The following is a 21538-nucleotide window of genomic DNA, read 5'->3' on the forward strand; positions in this document are numbered from 1 at the left end:
AATCACCCCATGTTTTGTCCAGATTCCAGCGCCTTCCCCAGAGCTGCCATAGGGGAGTGTGGCTCTCTTGATGACATTCCACTGGGTCTTTCGCAAATACAAACGGTATTGTAGTGAGCGGCCTTGAGCTAATGTCAACTCAGCTTTTGGCAGTGTATATTTGGGACAGATTCCTAGAAATGCATGTCATTTTGCTAGATGTTGCCATGCTTGCCTTCCACAAGGATGAAACCATTTTCTACTTCTCCCACCCTGAGTGAGCATGCTTTTTCCTCTTGGCCTCACCAAGAGAGATTATTCCTTATCTGATGGGTAGAAGTGTTCTTTCAATGGGAGGTTTCTAGATTTTTGTTTGTTTGTTTTGTACCAAGGATTGAACCCAAAGGTGCTTAACCACTGAGCCACATCCCAGCCCCTTTTTTATATTTTATTTAGAGACAGGGTTTCAATGAGTTGCTCAGGGCCTCACTATGTTGCTGAGGCTGGCTTTGAACTCACGATCTTCCTGCCTCACCCTCCTGGCCGCTGGGATTACAGGCATGCACCACCATGCCCAGCTCAGTGGAGTTTTAATTTCCATTCTCTTCTCTGATACTTACCATTTCTCTTAGCCACTGTCCACTCTGAATTTCCTTTGCTCACCCACCACTTTAGTCAGTCTAGCTGCTTACCATTTACCCTGGAAGGCTCTGAGCCTGTGGCTGCCTTGCCCTTGTCAAGACAAGTGTGCCTCAATTGCCCATTCATGTCATTACAGAGTGTAGAAGCACCAAAATGACCTCAGAAATTCCCTGAGCTGCAAACCTTCTCCTTCTTGCCTCCATAAAGGGTTAGATTTTTATGAAAATCAGGGTTTGCCTGCACCCTGCCAACAGAGTAAGATCCATGTTTGCCTCTGAACTGGAGAGGCAAAAGCATGGAGACCCAAAAGCATCCAGGAATCATTTGTAGCTTCAAATCACATGGAGAATTCCCTTGTCCCTTGGTGGAAGAGATGCCCCTCATCCCAGAACTAGGACTTCTCTATCCACCAGAACCTAAAGCTGGAGAAATATAAAACAAAACTATAATTGGGTCACTGGACATGATAATAAGAGGAGTGGCCTCTCCATCCACCTTTTGGTTCCTGGACCTTTGTATTCCAACAGGTGGAGACAGAATTCCCCTGACAGACATTGGTTCAATACATATTCCTCATCCTCCAAGATAGTAGGATAGAATCTTAACCCCCACAAAGTCAAGGCTAGCACCCCACCCACAAGATAGCACTTTCCCTACACCTTTCAGGCCAGGCTAATTCTAGGTGACATTCTATAGTGGATTCTGTGGGAAGAAGCCCATTGCCACACCTTTGTCGCCATCAGGCCGAGCGGGGCCCTTAGGCAACCTCATCCTCAGGCAAAGCTCTCTTCCTTTCTTTGTTAGAATTCCAACTACTTGGGGCTGAGGAAAAGCACTTGCCTTGCATGCGTGAGGCACTGAATTCAATTCTCAGCACCACATAAAAATAAAGATACTGTGTGTTCATCTACAACTAAAAAATATATATAAAAATATCTTAAAAAAAGAATTCCAACTACTTGGTGAATGCATTGGAATAGTATCCTCCACATGGCGTAAGCTGCATCCTAAATCCAAATACCCCAACTGATATGCATATCTTGCTTAATTAGGCAATGAGAGGCAGAGTTCTGACCCAGGAAACCAGAAACGCTGTCAGCTCTACACTATGCTGGCACAGCCACTGCAGCCAGAGAAGGCAAACCACAGTCAGAATGACTTTAAATTCCTATAGGGAGGAATCACTCTTCCCTTCAGGTTAGAAGGGTCCGATGTAGTCCATTTGTTTGCTCTTGTCCTGGGATGGAACTGCATTCTGGACTCTGTCGCTGGCATATTAGATGATTGGCAGAGGCAGCTGCAAGATTGGCTTCAGTGAGTGGGAGCCATGCTGTCGGGCCAGGGCATAGCCTCCAAACCTTCCAATGTGACTCCTCCATTCATGGGTCGGTTGCTGGCCCTGGAGTGGCTAAGTCAGAGGCTGGCTGCCATCTGCAAAGAAATTGTCCTGTCTGCAAGCCTGTGGAGCACTTCCTGAGATGGATGCTTCCTAGAGAACACAGATGTGAGGCACAAACATCTGCACATTCAGTGCCCATCCCTGTAGGTCCATCCACTTGCCTCTACCCCAGTGCTCCATTGAGGCACCTCTCAGGCCCTTGGAGAGCCACGGCTTAAGAGTAAGAGTCTATCTCTACTTTAGGTCACTTCTCTCCCCTCAGAATACTTACAACTAAATGCACTGCTGTTCATCTTCTAGTAGTATCTCCTTTCTGTGCCACCTGGGGCTCTGATGGCAGTAGTCTATTTTCCACTCACATCAACCTATAGGTGAGACTACCCATGCATAAGCCAGGCTGGGATGCTTTCTCCCTCCATGATCTGGTCATAGAGAAGCCCCCAGGAGGCCATAAGTGTGAGCTGCAGGTGCAACAGATTCCATGAGCAGAACTCTGAGCCACCTGTAACTCATTTATGCCTCAGGCCTGGATGTACCATTGCCATCTTGTGACAAATTGCTACTGAGCCTGACTGACCTTATCATGACTTCATGGCTGTAAATACTTAGCTCATGATGGACACCTCCAGTCTCATAATTACTCCGTGTCTGTCCCTCAGTCAATCTCTGCGGGGCCCAGCAGGACATCAGAAGCTGCTCTTTGAAAGCATAGTTCTCTGATGCAGGAGGCATGGTCTGGCTAGAGGTCTATGCCATGCATCTCCCATGGAGGCTAGCCAGACTCCTCTCATCTCCATGGATCCTTCTAACACTGCCACACAACCTTGTCCTCAGGCAAAGCTCTCTTGCTTTCTTTGTTAGAATTCCAACTACTTAGTAAATGCATTGGAATAGGATCTTCCACGTGGCATATTCTGCATCCCAAATCCAAATACCCCAATTGACACGCATACCTTGCTTAATTATATGGTGCAATAACTTGTTCTTTACCTTAGAAGGGAAATCCCAGCATATCTCAAAGTTGGATTCCTAAAACCTTCACTTATATGGTAGGTTCCTGAATCTTTGTAAGGTTTATCTCTCATCCTCTGTCACATGTATCTTGTTAGAATATTCAGAGTAATGCCATATTCCTGTTTACTAGGTCTAGTTGGTTTGATGACTTAACACAGTGGACCAGAGCAATTTGCAGAAAGTCAAGATGACCAAGGTCTTGGAAGACTATATTGTGACAGAACTTTCCAAAGGTCCCAAAGTACGCATTGCGCATGCACCTGCTTCTCTCTGGAGGATTCTTCCCAGCCCTTTCTACTTATATTTAAAAACCATTTCAATCTCATATGTCACTATTTCTGGGCAGCCTTCCCTAACTACCCCCACTAGGCAAGTTTAGCTTCTCCTCATTCCACCTCTTTCCATGCACAGACAGACCATCAGAGCACACAGCATTGAGATGATTGCTCTACCTCTGCCAGTCCTTCACCCCTCCCCACCAGACTGAGTGGTACTGAAGGACATGGGCTGTGCCCTCTGTATCTGTAGCTATCAGTGTTTGAGTATGGTCCAGAAATTACAGCATCTCTCCAGGGACAAATAAATCTACCCTGGGTCCTGCCTGAGATGCTGAGATTTTAGAATGGCCAGAGTTAATGACAAGCCTGATTTTTTCCTCTCTCTCTTCCTTGTATAAGTGTAATCATGCCAGCAATCCTGACTGTTGGACTAATACACTTTTTGTCTCATTCTCAGACCACTTTTCCTTCATCCCTTTAACTAGAGGCCAGAGAACATAAATAGTTGGTTTCCCAGACTCTCTTGTGTTTGGGTACAGCCACATGACAAAGCACGGCCAGTAAAGGGAAGCAGAGGTTTGCTAGACATTTCTGGGAAATCTTTTGCTTTCCTGAGCAAAAAGGTCCATTCACTTGCCTCTACCCCAGTGCTCCATCGAGGCAGCTCTCAGGCCCTTGGACAGCTACGGCTCAGAAGTAAGTGTCTCTCTCTACTTTAGGTCCCCTCTCACCCCACAGAATACAACTCAATGCACTGGGGAAGGGCCAGTGCAAAGGGGAAGGGCCTCACATGAGGAACGCCCCCTCATTGTGTTGGCCTTCCCCTTCCTCCCATCTTCCTGCATGAAATACAGACACAAAGCCTGAAGCTTCCTTAGCCATCTTGTACCATGAGGCAACCAGCCCGCCCACTGAGGGTGGCAGAGCAAAAAGCCACAGCAAGTCACAGCCTCGGATGGCATCTCAGAAGCCCAGCCCAGCCCTGGGCTGCCTGCCTCCAGACCTCTGCTTACTTAAACAATCACCTGCTTGTCATCCTGGAGCAGAATGCATTCCGAGAACCCACAGGACAGCGAGAATGACGGCCAGAAGAATGTTCTGAGTGGAAGTCATTGCTGGAAGCAGTGTTAAGATAAACCTAATCATTTATGGCTATGTAGGGGCTTGTTGGTTGGTTTCCATTCAGCTCTGGGTTCTGTGGGGAGACTTGGAAGCAGAGATGCAGCCTCTCAAGTGTTCACAGTCAGGCCGGAGGTGGTCTGAGAGTGACAGCAGCATGTGGTTAAGTGCAGGACTGAACACAGCATGGAAGGGCTCCTCAGAGGGGAAGGACCTCACATGAGGAACATTCCCTGCAGGATGAGGGGCTTGAACAGGCTTCAGAAGATGAATAGGGTGTGTTGGCTTATCGTTAGCACTGAGAGGCAAGAGGCTAAGGAGGTAAACTGCTTGGCAAGCCCCCAAGGATCCAGTGAGGCTCACTAAGCATTACTGCTCTTGTGATCCTCCATAGAAGGTGGTTTAGAAAAATATGTTCTCCCTCTCAGATTCATTTGTTTAGCAAATATTTATTGGACCTGTACTATGGATGAGGAACTGTAGGGGCTATGGATACACCTGTGGGCAGAACACACTCAGAACCTGAACCCCAAGAGCTTCCCTTCTAATGAAGGAGACAGATGATAGATGATAAATTAAAAACAGAACAAAAACCCCTGAAAGCTGGAAAGGGGACAGGATTAGCAAACTCAGGCCTGAGCAGCTTCCTTCCCTGCTTTTAGGACCTTGCCTTTCCAGATCCATCATACATCTGGGTTTCTGTTGCCCTGGTGATGCATTAGAAAACCCTGTTTCCTTGTTACCTAGGAAATGGTGGGCTGGACAGGATGCCAGCTATGGGGGCCAGGTCAGCCACTGCATCAGAGGTGGCTCCCTGTCTCCTCAGCCTGCAAGCCGCTGCCACCCAGACTGACCATTCCTTTCTGAGGCCCCCTTTCCCCTCCTCTCCCTATGCTCATGTGGGTTCCACTCTGTATTGCCGTCATTCTTCCTAATGTGTGGTACCATCTTGGCTTCCTCATAGAAGCACTCTGGCCACAGCATTCTGCTCAGTTTCCAAGGCAGGTGTTGCTCCCACATCTGATGGGGTCTTTGCTGCTCCAACCCTCCTCTTCCTCCAGGATTGAGCTGATCATCCCAAACCGGGACTCTCTAAAGGGTAGAAGAGGCATTATTAATCACATCAGACAACAGGCAAACCAAGACAGTGGTCTTCCATCCAGGCCTGGTGCTCACCTCCAGATCGTCTCTGTGTCTGTTAGATCAGTTCCCAGAGAGTGTTCCTTGGAAAATCTGGGAGATCTTCAGAGGGAAGGGACTTCACAGAAACAAAAACAAAACAAAAATCCGCATTGAAATGATTTGAAGATACACTGAATTAACTCTGGATAAGTAGATTTCCTTTCTGCAAGACCTCCCAAGATGAATATGTATTGGTAAGAGGATAGCAAGTTGTGTCTCCCAAGCCCATTTGACTATGGGTTCCTTCTGCAGAAAGAATCCCAGGGAATTAGCACACTTAGAGAAATGCTATCTTAGATTAATGGAGTTGTTCCCAGAGCTTATACTTATTTCTGTCCTAGTGTTTCATATTGATCTGAATACTAGGATGGAGATAAGTTCATACCTAGTTCTGCCTTTTCCAGCTGGGTACCATTTTTCATCAGGATGCTTTTGGCCACAAGTAAGTAATGGATATCAGTAGGTATTATGCTTTATTGCTCTTATAACAAGAATTCCTGAGTTAAATGTTTCCAGCACAAAATTGTCTTCAAGAACCCCAGTGTTTTCTGTGTCTTTACCCGCCATCTTCAGCATGTTGTTTATCTTCTTTCATGGCCACAAAATGGCTCCAGCAGCTCCAAATATAACACAGAGAAACAAAGGCATCCAGTAGAAAGGCATTTCCTCCAATATATGTCTTCACCATTTATTCTTGGCAAAAGAAAAGTTTTCTAGATGCCCACTACACACAAACCTATAGAACTCTTCTCAGGTTCTAAAGGCTAGTAGGGTAACCAATCTTACCAGTTGCTCAGGACTGAAGGATTTCCTGGAAGGCAGAACTAATGGTCCTAAAACCAGGACATTCCTGGGCAGGGAATGAACCATGTTCCTGCCTTTGTCATTCCATTACGGAATGGTATTATCACTATTGGGTTGAACTAATCAGAAGAGGAGGAGACTATCTTTCCTGAAAATGGAACTTTGAACACTCAAACAATACCTATTTTCTCATGGTAAGGAAGAGGAGGAAAGGCTGTTGGGAATGCAATCAACAGGACTGCAAAATAAGATATAGTATTTTCACAATGGGCCTGCAAAATAAGATATATCAGGGCTCTAAAATAAGTTATAATCATTCTCTTCTCATGCTGTTGTTAAAAATCAGATCAAATGACATATGTTTTACATAGAGAATCAATAATAGTATCTTTTTACTGAGCACTGACTATGTGCAATGTTGTGTGCTAATAGCAAGACAAGTGTTAAAGACATTATATGTGTCATATCACACATCTGTATAACATCTTAGGGAACAGGGATGTGAACCCCATTTTACAGATGTTCCATAAAGACATTAAAAAGGTTAAGTGATTTACTGAAGGTCATACAACTAGTAAATAGTAGAGGCAGGCCTCAAAACCAAGTCTATCTGACAGCATTATGCCCCTATTTCGTATATATACAATTGCATTCTAATTCTTTTAAATATGGCATCCCAGGGGCTGAAGATATAGCTCAGTTGGTAGAGTGCTTGCCTCACATGCACAGGGCCCTGGGTTCAATTCCCAGCACCACCAATATATATATATATTATTCTGAGTATGATGTCTGTGGTAATTCTCAATCATTATGAATTCATTTTACCCCTCAACAATGCACATTGTTGAAAGGGAGGAATACTTGGTCACTTTTATAAAGATTATTTTATAAAAGGAGTTTATTTTTACAAAAGCAGATAATACCATTAATCAGTTTATATCTTTGTACATTATCCATTGTAAAAAAAATCCCAAGATACAATAATTATTTAATCATTGTATGTCACATGAGCATGTGGACCTTCATCCTGCACCAAAGCACATTTTCCAAATTATAGTTGTCTTTAGGCACATGACCAAAAGGATCATGGGGTATTTCCTTGTCAATGACCAGTTTCTCAGTCCTGTGTAGATTCAGAGCCCAATTTTCACTCCAAATTCTTCCATAGCTTAACATTCTGTGTTAATAGTAGTTTCAGAAATTTCTCAACCTTGGTTAATCTTTGCTTCAGTTTCTCCTGCACTGACTCATACTCACCCAGGATTCAGGCAAACTTTTTCTGTAGGAGGGCTACTGACCTGTTCATTCAGATGACCTTCTCTTTCAGTTCTGTAGGCTCACTTCTGATATTTTCAATATTTATATCCAGTAAAGCATCTTTCATCAAGATTTTCTTCCCTTTCTCTTCCAGAAGGATTGGTATCTAGATACTCAGACAGCTTCCATAAAGTCATCTTTGATAGAACAAATCTGAGTAGCAAATACTTTCTTCTTTTTTTTTTTTTTTTTTTTGGTACCAGGGATTGAACCCAGGGACACTTAACCACCAAGTCACATCCCTAGCCCTTTTTATATTTTATTTTGAGACAGAGTCTTGCTAAGTTGCTACGGCCTCAGTAAGTCGCTGAGGCTGACTTTGAACTTTCCATCCTCCTGCCTCTGCCTCCCAAGCCCTGGGATTACAGGCATGCACCACTATACCCAAATAGTAAATACTTTTTAATTATTTGTCACTCTCGTGTCAATTTTTCTGCCTTTAATGTTAAGTATGTTGAACTCCCCAGAGGACCTGCCATTATTCAACCCCATAAACTGAGTGATTCCATCATCTCCTTCCCTAATGATGTATCTCCCTCACCCAATATCCCCTACCTTGCAACTGTGATAATCTTCAGGCCCATAGATTTGTGGTCTTACTCTACCAACAGAGCAGCTTCAGAGTCAGCAAAAATGAGTACCTTTGTTAATGTGTTTCAGTGAACACTGAAGGCCATTTCTGCTCTCAGTTTATCAGGTAGCTATCTCAAGACTTCTTTCTTGTCAACTGCTTTTGGAGGTTGTTGTTCCACAGGCAGTTGAGCCATTTAATAAGGACTACATTCATATTGGAAATCATAGAACCAACAATAGTAGCAAAAATTAATTCTCTAAAATAAATTTATCACCATGAAGACACTCAGAATCCCTCACAGGAGGTGATATTTTGCCAAAGAGCATCAAAGTCATTGTAAATTAGTAAAAGCATGTTTTCTAGCCCCGTGGCCAAATTCAGGATTGTTAACATCTGGATAGACTCTTCCAAAGCCATTCTAAAAGCTTTGGAAGTGCAGTCGTACACACACGAATTCCAGGAGATAAGGACAAAAAGTATAACAAGCTCAGAGATCTTGAAGACGTTTGGATAGTTAGTCATCGTTTCTGTTCTCTGGGAGAACTCAAACATTCAAGAAAGCCTTAACATTCTGTCTGATGTAATTTTAGGATAGTTACATCCCATTTTAAAATACAGAAGATCAGTTAGTACCCCTGAAAAAACATCAGGTTTAAATTGCTAGCCTAATTTTTTTTCTCTCTGAGTTTAAACTCTTCCTCCACCAGCAGTCCTTGTTCTAGGCAACAGGGACTGTTTGTACAAATGCTGCAGTTCATACAAACATACCAGGAAGACAGCCTACATCTGAAAAGAAATCAAATATGAGCCAGCATTCTAGGTCATTAGACTGAAGTTAATCAAAACGAGCTCCTGCAATAAGCATAACCCAGTTGAACCTTAACCGGTAAGCTGGTGCCTGCTCTGTAAGTTTGGCTCCTTGTTTTGTTTACCTCTGCAACCTTTTCAAAGTCTGGCCAGGAGCAGCACATAGTACGCTTTCAAAAAATGTGTCAGACTATCTGTGCACAGAGGCATAGACCTATAGTCTCAGCAGCTTGGGAAGCTGAGGCAGGAAGATCACAAGTTTGAGGCCAGCCTGGGCAACTTAGTGAGAATCTGTTTCAAAAAAAAAAAAAAAAAGTTTTTAAAAGGGCCAGGATGTAACTCAGTGATAGAGTATTACTGGATCCAATCCTCAGCAGTCCAAATAAATAAATTTGACTTGAACTAATTAGTGCATTCATCAATTAGCTAGTACAGGTTACTGTGAACTCCCATAGGGCAGGATGGCTCTCTTAATTTTTCTGTACCACCCTGACCCCGACAGCTAGCACAGGGCTGGGCCTGGAGAGATGTGTAATGACCCTGCTCTGAGTGACAGATGACTATACAGCTGACAGATGAGAGTGCTCGTTGGAAATCCTGGTAAGGGGATGAGACAAGCAGAAGAAGAAAGGGGTGAGGAAAGAGCCAAGGGAGAAGATGGCCCAGGGTAACTCCAGCCTTGGACTGTCTGGAGTGGAAAGTACAGGTTGCACCGAGGGTCATCCGTTGTGAGACGGGGGCTGGGCTTCTGTGCGCTGATCCCAGATGGTCTTCAGTGATTGAACTGTTTTGCCATCTGCATCCACGATGCCACAGCTGGAAAATGATGGTCCTCGTTTCTCCTCCTCCCTCCAATCCATCTGTGCTCTGTGACCTGAGGGACTCCTCCCCTGCCTTACTCACTGTCTTGTTTCCTAGAGCTGCTGTAACCACAGACTGGGTGGCTTTAAACAACAGCTATTTATTGCCTCACAGCTCCAGAGGCTGAAATCTGAAATCACAGTGTTGGCAGGGTCATGCTCTCCCTGGAGGCTTTAAAGGAGGATCTTCGCGCTTCTTCCATCTTTGGGTGGTTGGCAGCAGTCCGTGACTTTCCTTGCCTTGCATCTCAGTCTGCTTTGTGCTGCCCTGGGACTGAGACTGGGTAATTTATAGAGAACAGACATTTCTTTGACTCACAGTTCTGGAGGTTGGGAAGTCCAAGATCAAGGGACTGGCATCTGGCAAGAGCCTTCATGCTGCATCATTCCGTGGCTGTAGGCAGAAGAACGAGAGTTTAAGAGCAAGAGGGGGCCCCGCTGGCTTTTACAACATTCTTGCAAGTGTGAACCCCATTCCACAATAATGGCATTAACTCCCCTCATGACCTACAGGACCCCCTCTCAACACGGTTGCACTGGGCATTCAAATATTAACACATGAATCTTGGGGGACACATTCAGATCATATAAGCTTGTGGCAGCTGTCGCAGCACACGACTAAACCAGTCAGGGTCACTCCAGCTGAACTGGGCTGGCACAAAATACCTTTTTCTTTGGGTTCTGTGATGGCTCCTCTGACCCAGCTCCCCCAAAGGAAACAAGGCAGGCAAGAAAAAGAGAAAGAGCACGCCTCGATCCCAGGGTTTATTGGGGGAAGCTGTTCCATGGAATATTCTATTCCCAAAAGGGGGAAGGGGTAGGATTATAAAGGAATAGGTGAGTGTGACTCAACCCCAGCAGGTGATGCCTACATCTGGAGCCACACCTTGTTATCCAAGCTGGGGTAATGCCCAAGGTTGGTCAGAACCCAGCGCATCAGGATTTAAAGGCGTCTGCATCCAGGGCAGCTCCCGACAGGCAGCATCACTGCAATCTCTGCCTTCTTCCTGTGCATCTGTGTCCCTCTCCTTTTATAAGGACATCAATCACTGGATTTAATGTGATCACATCTGCGAAGACCCTATTTCCAAAAAGAAAGTCATCTACATAGGAACTGGAGGTTAGGGTTTGAATATATCTATTGGGGGAGGAGCAGACACCATTCAACCTACAACCAATGCTACCAACCTCTGGAATGCCCCTGGACTCTTCTGCTTGGAACTCAAGAATTTTCTGCCCTTTCTGAAACAAATGGCCAAAGCCTTCTTCCTGGGATGTCCCTTCTGACATCTTTACCCAAAGATGAAGCTCTGCTCCTTCTTTCCCAGAAATGCACTTTGCAAAGCCCTGTGTTTCAGACAGCTGCAGCTATGACAGTGGGCAGTCCCTCATGCCTGTGCTCACCTCGTCCTCACGACAGCCTGCAGAGGGTTATCCTTAGTCCTACTTCATAGACGAGAAAACGGGCAGGGATTTGAATCAGGCCTGCCTGACACTGGAGTCCACACCCTTCACCACTGTGTTCTGCTGCTTCCGATGGTGGGCTGTCTGCCATGCAGCAGGAGGCGCTGTGTGGAGCACATCTAGCAACTTAGAAGGTGTCATGGGAAAAGCTATGAAAAGAATAAGAAAGAACACAAAATTGGCATCCTGTATTTTGGTCACTAGGAGGACTCAGATAAGGAATCACAGATCACGTGAAGAGATGAAAACAGGTGTTTAGGGGCAGGTGTTTTGTTAAGGAAGAATTTCCATCCATGATCTTTTAAAATGGATTTGATGGCGATGTCATATAAACTGTGGTTCTTTTCCTCTGTCCTATGTCTATAAGCCTCATTCATGGTGAAAATCATTTTGCATCCTCTAGTCTGCAGTGTCCTGGAAGCTAGTTTGGTTTGATAGATGTTCAGGACTGGTCACGCAAGCATGATTCCACTGTGAACATGATTTCTCTGATGGGAGGCCTGACTGTTCGATATGCAGGCTGGTTTTACTGAGCACACTATTATCTTCAGTTGAATGGAGTGACTCTTGCAGGCCGTGATCGCCACTGAGATACTCCTGAAGACACGCAGGCCAACCCTAGGCTCCTCTGTAGATGTAATCTCTCTGATTGGATTTTTAATAATAGCGACTAACATTTCATTTAGGCATTCAGTGATTTTCTTGCTGAGTGCCTACCATCAGGTGTTACATCTGGGTGCCACAGAGACAGAAATAAACAAACAGTCCCCTGTCAAAGAGCTCAGGGGACAGGTAATGGCAACCAATTCAATTTGGGAGAAACTGCTCTGGCTAGGATCCTTAGTAGTACATGCCTCACAGGTTCAAGCAAGAGATGAGGCCCAGGCTCAGTGTTGCCCAAAGACAATAGTAAGGGACAATGTGTCTGCCCAGAATGCCCAGCCACATCTCAAGAATTTTCTAGTGGATACTATCTCATCACCCTTCCACCTATAACTTTAGCACCTAGGTGAGGTGCTAGATCTTAGAATTTCTTCATGGGTATTCATGGAATATCCAGACACCTTCATCACAGCTGCTTTCTAGATGATTCTATCTTGCCTGCATGCCGTCATCAATGCCCATGATGCCCTTCCACCTCCATATCTTATTGGGGGCAACTTCTTGAGGGAAACTAGGCTGCACAAGAAACCCAAACTATAATTGAGACCAGGAAATGTCATTTTAGTTTTCCAAGCCTGTGTGGGGCCCAAGGTTGGTGACTTGAGAGACCCAAAACTGCCATCCCTGGAACAGGGGAGAGAAACATGGGTCAGGAAATAGGAGCTGGTACCCAACTCTGCTCTACCTCTAGATCTTTGTGTGATCTTAGAAGTTCTTGTCCCTTTGTGGATATTGGTTTCCTCAGATGACCCTGGGGATGTTCTTTAAGATCCATTATGTGAGGATTCCTGCCAACTGAGCTTCTGGGCCTTGGTTTCTCTCCCCAACAGAGACAATATTTCCTGCTCTTTCTTGGGAGGGCCTCCCAGTTAAGAGATGTTTTTTTTTCTTCCAGCCAACACTAAAGAGATGAGGAAGCCCCTGGCAGTCTTGGTGGCTCCACTTGGCTGCAGCTGGCACAGGTGCTCTGCCAGCCTGAGGACCACCTGCCCTACCTGGCCTCAGGTGCTATTGGGGGTGGGAACTGGGCACAGACTTTGAGGGAGGAGATGGTCTCACAGCTTTGAAGTTTGAATCCAGGCACCACCAGTTCCTTGCTGGGTGGGTGTTAGGTAGATTAAATGCCTCTCTGAGTATCTGTTTCCAAATTTATATAAAGGGATTGCTGATAATAAATAAGTTAAACACAGGAAAATCCATAGTTTAGGCTTGGATACAGGTTGTCTCAGCTCAGGTCATTCCCTCCTTTCTGTCCCAAGCTTGGGGCTTCACTGTCATGTCACTGGCTCTGGGCACCTTGGATGATGCCTATGTGGGCTGCAGGAAGCCTGGGAGATGGCCCAGGAGGCGGGGTGCACTCTCAGGGGGAAACCTGCCCTGCCTCTCCCCACCCCTATTCCCCCAATACAACATTCTCTCCACCCCACCCCAGTCAGCTTCCAAGCCCATTGCTGACCCACATCAACCCACCCAACACCTGAACTGGGAGCTGAACCAAGGCTCATGGACAGGCAAAGGGTCTCGGGAGCCTTTAAGAGGCGTTTCCCTCCAAGCTCCAGATTTCTACCTGACCCAGGATCTCAGCTCTGCAGGGGAAGGGGGACGGTATTCCCAGGTGTGGACTGTGTTCACTTTGCACTTGGGAGGTTGGGGGCCTCTGCCCAACAGCTGTCCAGGCAGGGGCGGCCCTCACGCCTGGGATACCGCATTCTTCTGCCTGCAGACCTGCCTTAGAGCCTCCATCCCGACCCTGTCCGTCTTCCCAAGAGAGACTAACCCCTCCACCCTGTGTGGTTTTCTGGTTACCAACTTCTCCCGCCAGGGGGCAGGCATGGAGCCCAGTGACCCTTCAGTGCACCCAGCAGACCTTCAGCCACTTCAATTGGGTCACCCTCTTGTGAGCTCTCCCCAAGGTCTGGGCAAGTGGGTCAACTTCCCTCATTTGATCTTCATGAATTTACTCCCCTACTCATCCACACACCACTCACCAGAGCCCTCTGCTCATGAGCCTTTTTATCCCCTTGCCCCGTCATGCTGGCACACATTCCTTCAATGGCCCACTTACCCGTTCACTCCTGCACCTACTGCTTCAGTCATTTGCTCATTTCTCCTTTAACGGGTTTTCCTCTGCCTGGCCATCCACTTCTCCCTCCATACACCCCGAAAGCACTGACAGAGGCTTTCGGCAGGCCAGGAATCAGGCATTGTCTTCAACTCTCTGCTTCCAGAGACAGATAAGTTCTCTAACAAGAACAAATGGGGAACTCGCAGAAGACTGGGGGACGCTGTGCACCTCCTGTGCCTGCCTTGTTTGTTTCTCTGGACCTCAGATGCAGAGAGTGGAGCTAATCCTACGTTTCAGTTCACTGCCTTGCCCATCACTGGCCCATCCAAGGACCTGATCTTATTTTAATTATTCCTTTTTATCCTCATTCTTCCTTCTCTTCCTCAAAAGTAATCATGCACTTAATGTCTAATATTTCTTTTCTTTTTTTTTTTTTAAGCAGGACTAGGGATCAAAACCAGAGCCACATACATACATGCAAGGTACGTGCTCTAACTCTGAGTTACACCCACAGACCCTTCTTCCTTTTTAATTTTGAGACAGAGTTTCACTAAGTTGTTGAGGCTGGCCTCCAACTTGCAATCCTCCTGCCTCCACCTCCCGAATAGCCAGAACTGTAGGTGGATATCACCATGTCCATCTGTGTCTAGCCTTTTGCTCATGTGAATTCTTATAAAATGAAAGTCATAATTCTGAAAACCTACAATTTAATTATGTAAATTATACTATATGATAAATCTCATTCCCTTCCTCCCTTTTTTTCCCTATAATAGTTTTTAAGGATTCATGTTGCTATATGTACATCTATACATTCATTATTCCTCCCACAGGACTCCATGATGCACATATACCTCATTATGCCCAACAACATACTGGGTCCTCAGTCAGTGTCCTCAGTTTTGTAGCCTGTGGTTTCTCTGGGATACAAATATTCATATGCAGGAGTGGCACTGTGGGTCACAGGGCATACATATACTTAGTTTGAGTGCTGCTATCGAGAGAGCTGCATCCATCCTCATTCTCAATGACAGTGTCAAAGCTCCAGTTTCCCACACCTCTGTCCACAGTTGACATCTGACTTTCTGATTTCTGCCAGTCTAATAGGTAGAAAATAACTTGTTTTTTTCCATTTCTATTTCTCGGAAAACCGGTAAGTTTGAGCATCCTTTCCAAGTCCTTTGAATTTCCTTTTCTATAAATTACTTATTCGGGAGATTCCCTCCCCTGCCCCGCTTTTCTATTTCCTCCTGCTGGGGTTGCTGTCTTCTTGTGGACTTACAAGAATTTCTCATATATTGCAGATATTAGCCCCTTGTCAATTTTAAACTTTGCAAATAACTTCTCCCATTCTATCAGCTCTCTACTAACTTTATCCATGATATGTGTCACTGACCAGAAATCTACAATTTCAACGTAATTGAATTCATAAATTGCTTTTCATTATAGCTTGCCCTCAATGCTCACAAAGCTCACATTTCTTAGTACTTTTTACCTTTCACATTCTGTCTATAATCACATGGCATCCACCTGTATATATGATATTAAATAGTGATTAGTTTCCTTTCCTTTCTTTCTTTTATTTTTATTTTTTGGCAGCACTGGGATTGAGCCCAGGACCTTACCTATGCTAAGCAAACACTCTATCACTGAGCTACATCCCTGGCTATTTTATTTTATTTTGAGTCTGTAAGTTGCCCAGGCTGGCTTTGAACTTGTGGTCCTCCTATCTCAATTTCTCTAGTAGCTAGGATTACAGGTGTGCACCACTGTGCCTGGCTCAGTTTTCTTTTTTCTTTTCCTTTCTTTTTTTTTTTTTCAATATCCTGGTGAGTTTTCTCAACAATCCACTCTTTCTCTAGGTTCTGCTCCCACTTTTATTGTGTAGTATCATGGAATTCCTATTTACATGTATGTTTCTCTCTCAACTCTCTGTCCTATTCCTTTGGCCCATTAGCCTGTCTTATTTCAGTAATCACTTTTTAAATTACTTCCCTCTTTACTGTCACTTTTTAAAGTTAATTTGCTATTCACAGACTTTTCTTATTATATATATATATATATATATATATATATATATATATATATATAGAGAGAGAGAGAGAGAGAGAGAGAGAGAGAGAGGCTCAAGAAATATAGCAAGAATTTGAATAGGGATGGTATTCAATATCTAGATTACTTTTGGGAGAATTAATTTATAACAATATGAAATCATCCCATCCAGAGTGTGGAATGTTTTTCCATTATTTAAATAATCTCCTGTGTTTCCAATCAGAGTTCAAGATTCTGTCCTAAAGATTGCATCCTATTCTTGCCTGAGTTAATTTCTAAGATGTTTTATAGCTATTGTGAGTGAAATACTTTTTTTTTTAACAGCATGGAGTATTGAACCCAGGGCCTCCCACATGCTAGACAAGTGCTCTACACTGAGCTATATCCCCAGTTCTTTCTCTTTAAATATTTGTTTAGTTATAGATGGACACAATACCTTTATTTTATTTATCTTTATGTGGTGCTGAGGATGGAACCCAGGGCCTCACGTGTGCTAGGCAAGTGCTCTACCACTGAGTGACAACCAAGCCCTACCCAGCCCTTTTAAAAAATTTTTTTCCATATATTTTATTGGTACATTAGTCTACATAATGGTGGAATTTGTTGTTACATAGTCGTGTATGTACACAATGTAACAATATAATTTGGCCAATATTATTCCTGAGTATTTCCCCTTTCCTTTCCCTTCTGCCACCCCATGCTCCCTTTAATCTACTCTACTGATCTCCCTTTGATTTTTATGAGATCCATTCCCAACTTTCATTCCCTTTTTCCTCTCTAGCTTCTACATAATAGAGAAAACATATGACCCTTGACCTTCTGAGTAGGCCCAGCCCTTATTTTTAAGTTGTCTTTTCTTGTTGGTTCTTGCCATTATACAGAAAGGCTACTGATTTTTAAAGCTGCTTTTTTTAATATTTATTTTTAGGTGTAGATGGACACAACATAATGCCTTTATTTTTATATGGTGCTGAGGATCGAACCCAGGTCCCGCCCATGCTAGGGGAGCGCTCTACCACTGAGCCACAATCCCAGCCCCTGATTTTTATCTTAATGCCAGCAACATTGATGCTCTCTCAGTTCTGTTTGTCTATTAATTCTGTTTGTTTTCTAGTAAGCTGAATGTATCATCTGTGAAAAATGACAGTTTCATCTGGTCCTTCCAAAATATGCACCTTTTCTCTTCCTTTTATTAGAGCATTGACCGGGACCTCCAGCCCTGAGCTAAACAGTATTGGTGATAGTGGCCATTCCTGCCTTATTTTTGTTCATAAGAACAACATATTGACTAAAATGGTTTAAATGATGGCTGAAATTTTTTGGAATATTACCATTTCCAAGTTGATCACCATGTAATCCAAGTTTGTTGAATTTTTTAAAAGCACACATTAATATTAACTATAGTAAAGACTTCTCCCACACCAATTGAAATAATCATATGATTTTTCTCAATAAGTCTATTAACATTGTGAACTACATTGGTAGGTTTATCAAGATGAAAATTTTTCCATCTGATTATGATACATCTTAAAATATGCTGTTGCATCTGGTTAGCTCGTATTTTATATAGGATTTTTGCATCTAAATTCATAGGCAAAAATGGAGCTAATCTTGCATTATCTATTTTTTGCATTATTATCTCATTTGAAAATCAAGGACAGGTTAATTTTATTAAATGAGCTGGCAGCTTAACTTTTCTTCTGGAACGGTTTATATGAATTAGAAATTGATCTAAAAAGCTATTTGGAAGGGGAATTTTTTTGAGGAAGGGAGGCTGTTGAGGACAATGTCATTCCTTTAATACATATTTATCTATTCAAGTTTTACATCCTGTAAATTTTCTACTTTTTCTAGAAATGTATCTACTTCATCCAGGTTTTCAGATTGTAATTTTTTTCTTCATTTTTTTCTTCACATGGGACTAGCAATGTGCAGAGGTTATGGTGGGGTGTAGAGGGAGGTACATCTCACACAATGGTGCAAACACCTTACCATCATGCCTATGAACCACAAAAGAATCTGTAGTTATTATGTTTTTTTATTATCTCTTTTTCCCCCATGTTTTTATTTGTGCAGTATAATTGTACATAATGGTGGGATTTGTTGTTATGTAGTTGCACATGCACACAATGTAACAATATATTTTGGACAGTATCATTCCCTAGTACTTCTCTGTACCCTCCCCTTGTCCCTCCCTCTAGTCCCCAACTTTCTTTCCCTTTTCCTCTCTAGTTTCCACATATGAGAGAAAACATATGACCCTTGACCTTCTGAGCTTTGCTTCTTTCACTTAACATAATGGTCTTAAGTTCCATCCATTTTCCTGCAAATGACATAATTTCATTTTTCTTTATACCTGAATAAAACCCCCATTGTGTATATATACCACATTTTCTTTACCATTTATGCATTGGTGGACATCTAGGCTGGTTCCATAGTTTGGCTATTGTGAATTTATTATGTTTTTTATTATGTTTTTAACCTCTCTGGAATCGGTAAATATTGTCTGGGTTTTGTTCTATATTTAGTTCTTTCTTTTTGTGTGTGTTTGTTTTAGTGATTAATCTTGTTAGGGTCAATCTTATTAATCTTTTCAAAGAAACAGCATTTGGCTTTGGAACCTTCTGTAATTGTTATTGCTGATATTCTCAAGGTTATTTATTTCTGCCCCATGTTTGTTTATTTTGTTCTTCTTTTTTTTTTGCTCTCTTGTTCAGCCTCTTGAGTTAATGCTTGACTCATTTATTTCATTCATTTTTAGAGTCTTCTTTTCCTGACAAATGAATTTGAAGATATTAAAAAAATACATTCACTTGTCATTTGAAATAGCTTTGGTCATTTCACAAATGTGGATGTGTAGTAAAGATTTTTTAATAATCTAATTTTAAGAATTTCATAATTTCCATTGTAGTTTTTTAACCCATGGATAATTTAGTAATATGCAACTCAATGTCCAGATACATGGTAATCTGACCATTAGTTTGTTATCAATGTCCCTTTATATCTACAATAGTATTATGATCAGAAAACATTGTGGCATACTAATCCTTTGGAGTTTTTAGTCCTCCATGTTGCCTCATAGAGGGTCTCTTTTTCAGATATTCTGTATGTGCACAGACCACATATTATGGAGGACGTGCGTGTGTTCTTTGTGCCCTTTTGCATTCCAACCAGCAATGAATGTGCTTGAGAACTCTCATGATAACCTGATTCCTTCTCCTTTCAGGTGATTTGCATTTCCCCTTGGGAAATTTCAGAATTTTCTCTTTATATTGTTGGTCTTCAATGTGTGTATGTACTTGTGTTTTTCCTTTACCTCCCCTGACTGACATTCTCTGATCCCTTTTAATCTTAGGTCTTCCAATTTTTTGCCCTATCTTTTAAGCTGCTTATTATCTGGACATTGACACTTCTACTTTTGTCCTGCACATCTCTCATATTTTCTCTTCCTCTATTTCTTGATTCATTTCCTATTGCCTATGTTGACAGTGTTCCCACTTGATCCTCAAAATTCACTGATCATTTCATCTTTTGCCTTCTTTACTCTATCCTGATTCTTTTACTTGGTTCTTTTTTATTTTTTACAAATGTTTTCTTATTCTTACTTCATGCTGCTATTATCTTCTCTTACGTCCTTAAGTAAATTTAAAGCATTTAAATGCAGAACCCATCTGTTCCAGAAAGTCACCCTCAGTCGTGTTTCTTAGTTGATGTACTCTTTCAACATGGTGTCCAGTATTTCCTTGGGGGGCACCGTGATTCCAACTGGTAATGTGGTCTGGGGGTGAGCTGAAGGCCGGCCCTGGTCTGTATTGGGATCCTGACTTAAAGCAGGTGAGCACCAAGCACCACACAACACAATCGGGCACCTTCTTCTGCAAGCACCTTCTCTGACTGTGACCCTCCTGCAGGGAAGCAGCGTCAAGAAGAGGCATCTCCGTGAAGGTGCAGGGCTGGGAGGGTAGGCAGTGATTGTCCAAGGCAGTGTGGGTGCCTTCCCCAACCCAGCTCCTCACTTTTCTCTCTCCCTACCCCAATCCACCCCAGAGTGTTGTTGTTAGTTCCTAGAATCCCACACTTCCCATTCAGTTATGTGGTTTCTCCAGGGATAATTTAGGGATTGAGATGGACAGCCATCTTGGCAGGAAGTCACCACACTGCCCATTCTCACATCTGACCCGCCAACCTCCAAATTTGGCTCATTGCTTCCTGTCTGGATTTATCCTGGCCACCTATACCCAGATTTCACTCATATGCAACTCCCCAGAATGGGGCAGCCTCCCCCCCCAACACACACACACAGAGCACCTTCCTATAACCTGAAGGTCTCCAGTGGAGCTTATCATTCCAATTTTTTGTTATGAACAGGAAAACTAAAACCAGTGAGGAATTCTAATGTTCATCCTGCCAGGAGAGAAGAGAAATCCCAAGAGGGATTGTGAACAGAGCCGAGGAGCTCAGGTGCCAGTCTGTGGTGACAGCTCTTGCTCTGTGTTTCAGGAAAGAACCCAGAAGTGGTAACTTTTGTCAGATGAGAGGCCTCCCTTGACATCCTTGATCTTCCCCACACCCTACAGGCTGTCTCCTCCTCTCCTTCCTGGACCCCTTCTCCCTGACCCAATACTCTCTTCTCTCCCCAGATGTGATCCAGATCCTGGCCTTGACGGCTTCCCTGTTCCCCCTGGGGGCCCAGCTCCTGCTCAGAGGCCGCATCTCATGCCTTCTCTTCTCTGGATCTGGCACCATCCTAGGAGGCCACAATGAGGCAGTGAAAAAAAAAAAATCTCTCAACATAATCTCACTCCGTTTAGCCACCTCATGCCTTCCATGGCTCACTTCCCCTCCCCACACCCAAGACCCTCCCCCAAATTCCTCTCCCCCTTCCAACCCTCCCTTACTCCTGTCTCAAGGAGACTGAGCCCTGGGAGGCTCAGCAGCCAGGGTGGACTGAGGCCTTTTGCACAGCCCCTTGCAAGTCCCCACCTCCTGGCCTGCTCTTCTGGTCTGTCTGCGGTGTCCTTTACCTCCTCTTCCACTTGGCCTTCCCACCCAAACTTCAAGATCCTCTAAGGGCCCCAGCCTCCTCCTGTCCTGCTCTACCTCTCTCAGCTGGTGAGCACAGGACAAGACCTTCAATGCTCCCTTGCAATTATTTAATGCACAAGAAAGGTGGGTGGCCTCAGTTCTGCCCACACCTGATCATAGGCTGACTCTGTTTTCCCAGGGGTCCTTCTGCAGAGGGAGATCAATCAGCTGGTGGACACTCCCAGGGGACAAGGGGTCCAACTCAGGTAGAACTGATGGACTTCTGTCCTGTTCAGA

The 21538-nt window shown here is 43.8% G+C and overlaps 2 pseudogenes; both read right to left on the reverse strand.

The window, feature by feature from the left end:
• Positions 1-8136: 8136 nt before the first annotated feature.
• On the reverse strand, positions 8137-12564 carry LOC113191283 (cyclic nucleotide-gated channel alpha-1 pseudogene; annotated as a pseudogene).
• A 5561-nt stretch (positions 12565-18125) lies between these two features.
• Positions 18126-18235, reverse strand: LOC113191393 (small nucleolar RNA U13; annotated as a pseudogene).
• Between the last annotated feature and the right edge of the window lie 3303 nt (positions 18236-21538).

Source organism: Urocitellus parryii, chromosome 4, assembly GCF_045843805.1.
Source record: "Urocitellus parryii isolate mUroPar1 chromosome 4, mUroPar1.hap1, whole genome shotgun sequence".
In the NCBI taxonomy this organism is placed as follows: domain Eukaryota; kingdom Metazoa; phylum Chordata; class Mammalia; order Rodentia; family Sciuridae; genus Urocitellus; species Urocitellus parryii.